Source organism: Belonocnema kinseyi, chromosome 1, assembly GCF_010883055.1.
Source record: "Belonocnema kinseyi isolate 2016_QV_RU_SX_M_011 chromosome 1, B_treatae_v1, whole genome shotgun sequence".
NCBI lineage: Eukaryota > Metazoa > Arthropoda > Insecta > Hymenoptera > Cynipidae > Belonocnema > Belonocnema kinseyi.
Window position 1 is genome coordinate 61,232,655 of NC_046657.1, and position 3,783 is coordinate 61,236,437.

Here is a 3,783-nt window from a genome sequence, read left to right on the forward strand (position 1 = left end):
GGAGCGGGTGCTAATCTGAAAAATTGCACCCGCTTCCAGCGAAATCGCGGTAAAATGTCAGCCACAACCACGTCTCACAACCGTGAGATAGGTGGTTACAGTGTGTAAAGGAATCAATACGACGATCCAGCTAAAGCCTCGTGCCCCCTAAGAACACGAAGTGACCCAAGGACAACCGCCTTCCGCATTTTTTCCGCGAGTGTTCTAGCATATTGTTGACACGCAGGGATGCTTTTTAGGCTATTAGCAAGTGAAAGCTTGGCACCTCCAAGAGCGCCGATGATAAGGACGATCAGTTTAACAGAATATTCCGGGTACAATCTTTGCAACTCCCTTATAAGGTCTCGATGCCTCTCTTTCTTTTCATTCTCTTTGGTTATGATGTTTTTGTCAGCTTGTGCCGAAAATTCGATAACGAACATGGTTCGCTTCTCGAAGTCAAGAAGAACCATGTCAGGCCTCGAGTGAGCAACAGAAACAATTGTCAAGAATATAAAGTTCCAGTATATGCGGGGCACTTCCCATTCTCGACAATTGACTCGATTTCCCTAGGAGCATTTAGAGGAGCGATATTAAGGTTAATGCCGTAAGAGTGACAGAGATGGTAATAAAGCACTCTTAGTGCCGCATTGTGCCTTTGAATGTAGGTCGTTCCCGCGTGAGTTGGACAACTAGATAGTATGTGAGCTAAAAGCTCGGGGTGTGCATAGCATGCCCTGCAGCTATCATCCGGAATGTCTTGGCTCAAAATGTGGCGACGGTATGTTAAGGTGGAAGTGACGCCGTCTTGGCATGCAAAAATGAAACCCTCCATACCAGACTTCAATCCGGGCGATTTAAGGAAAACAAACGTTAGCTCACAAGACATTGATTGATTCTTCACATTTTTGTGGAAGATACCGTGCATCCTCTTATCGAGGAGCTGTTCACGAAAATTTTTCTCTTGTGCTTTCTTAATCCGGGATTTCAGGAGTGAGTACTCGAGATAGATAAGATTTGATGCATTTTGCTCACCCATAATACTGAAGTCAAGTCCTACTGTTTCAGCAGGCTTCTCCGCTGTTTTGTATAGAAATGCTCCTTTGCCCACTTCTTCGTGATTCCTAACCATTTTAAGAAGAGTGTCTCTTCCATTTGCAACTCTATTTGCAGTACCCAGAATAATCCTGTTGTGAATAAATTCAAGACTCAATATTCCGCGACCACCTTGACGACGTAAGATGTACTGTCGCGGAACGGAAGAATTAAGATGCATGCTTTTGTTCATGTGCATAACCTTTCTGGTCCCGATATCAAGGGATCTGAGCTCGTTCTTCGTCCATGGAACTACTCCAAATCAATAGATTACTACCGGGACGGCAAGCATGTTCGTTGCAGATACTTTGTTCCTCGCCGACAGTTCGGAAGAACAAATCTGCCGGATGAGACGTTTGTATCTGCTTCGGAGAGTATCCTTTATAGATGTCACATCCTGAATGCGGCTCTGTGGCACGCCCAGGTATGTATAAGTCTCTCCAGCGCAAAGGTGTCGTATAACGCTTCTATCAACTAGCTCAGGATCTTCAGGGATGCCATGAATATTTCCTCTCTTCAAATAAACCTTGGCGCATTTGTCTCATGGTGTCGCCCTAAAAGACACCTCTCTGAAAGGTGACCTTGTTAGTTGTCACACGATTTTTTCCAGATGAGATTGTAAATCTAGTTTTCCAAATCGGCATCAATCTCTCTGTGCACCTAACTAAAATATCTATCTAAAATAATAAAAATGTTAAAAATAATCCTAATTTAATTTTCCTAAAAGCAGATAAAGGTAACGTACCTGTTGCAATTAATAGTTCTCAATATACCTAACAAATGTTAAACTTATTATCAGATAAAGCTAAATTTAAAAAAGTAAAATATAATCATACATCGTAGATACCCACATTTTTTATCACAACATCCTTGCTCTCAAAAGGGAAGGGTGATTTTTGCAAAAGCAAACTCCATTCAATCTTCTTGTTACATGATTGGAAGGTTCGCGCAACCTCGCAGCGAGGTTTATGCGAAGTTCACCGTTTACGGGGAACGCACGCGACTTGACGGGACTTTACCAAAAATATAAGCAATAAAATGCTAATAGAAAAGTTAACGCTAGAAAGTCTTGATCGCGGAATTGAACAAGATGAAGCAAGCAAGCATCTTTTAGTTTTCGCCGACTTCTAGCTTTATCCTGATCAGTTTCGCGAGCTAAAAGTTACTTGTGCTAACTTCTCGGTTAGCTTTTTACTATTTACATTTTTGGTTAAGTATCATTTGGTCGATCGCGTGTGCCTCGACGGCGATTGCCTGCGCATGCGCCTCGATACGGAAACGCAAAAAATCGCAGAAATCTTTATTGAACTACACCTACCAAGAGTCAAATATATTCCTTCGCTCTTTTCGACATCGAAGGGCTGCCGTGGAATGGACAATCGGCAGAAAGCTCCTGATGGTAAAATTTCGTGATGTAAATTGTATGTGACGAAAATACAATTATAAATAATATATAACTTTCTTCACCTTTTTTAACTGACTGGTTCATTTCAAGTCACACAAGTGAAAATGCCATATTGCTAACTATATCATTTGAAAATAAAAGTAGACAAAATAACATAATACTCTGGAAAAACCTTTTTCGAGATTTCTAGTAGCTCAAAATATATTTAGTCCATAAAAATTTTGTCCCATAGTTTTTTATATCATAAATAACGCTATATTATATTTTACAGTTTCAGTGCAACAAATACTAAGATTGCCATTAGATCCTCATGGTTATTATGGTAAGTATATATTGATATTTGTAACCTGAAGAAACTTTGTTGAAACTTGGAGGAAATAAAAATTGTATTCCATAAACACCAATAAATTATTCATGCGCTGCTCCTGGAAACCTTCAAAACAATGTCCGAATTTTTAATTGAAAAGTATATATTTTTATACAAAATTTGATTTCGAATTTTCACTTTGGAAACGCAGCTTTTAAAAAAAAATTATTTATATTTTTAGAAATTCGTAATAGCTTACGGAATTTGTGGAATTTTTTTTAAAATTCACACTTCTTTGTTTAAAATTCAGCTGTTTTTTTATTCTTTTTAGCTAAAACTTAAGGATGTTTGTTCTGGTGGCCCAAAAAATTACATTTGGGAAATTTCAATAGGCACGTTGACCAAATCGTTCTCTTAGGCAAATAAATTTACCCATGTTTTTTTATTTGTAAAAAAAATATGTTGAGTCGTTTCTCTGGGGTTTCAAATTTTTCTGATTCAAAACAGAAAAGCGCTAATACCAGCTACAGGTTCGACTCGGACAGCAGTTTTAGATTTATAAGCTTATTATTTATCTGTCTTTCTACTAATTGTCAATGACCGTATTTTGGGACCCAGAAAATGCTCTTTCCTCAATTTAATAAAAATTTTATTCACTTTTTTCTAGAAATCTGTTCGCAAAAGTTCCAGAAACGTTTCTTCAAAACATCAAGTTATACAAGTATATCCGGGGCTTATAATGAAAATTAAAATATTGCGATTTAATGCGATTTTTGATGTACTTGAAACTTTTGCAAGATATTTCGGATATCTAAAAATTCGATAAATGCAATATTCACTGATAAGAGATCAAGCATATAAACGTTCAAATAAATTAACTTACAATTTCCTGACCAAAATGGAAGAAGTTAAAATTGGAAACATTCGACATGCTAAACTCCATATGACATCAAAGTGGCTAGAGCAACACTGAAAGTTTTTTTTTTTTTTTTTTTTT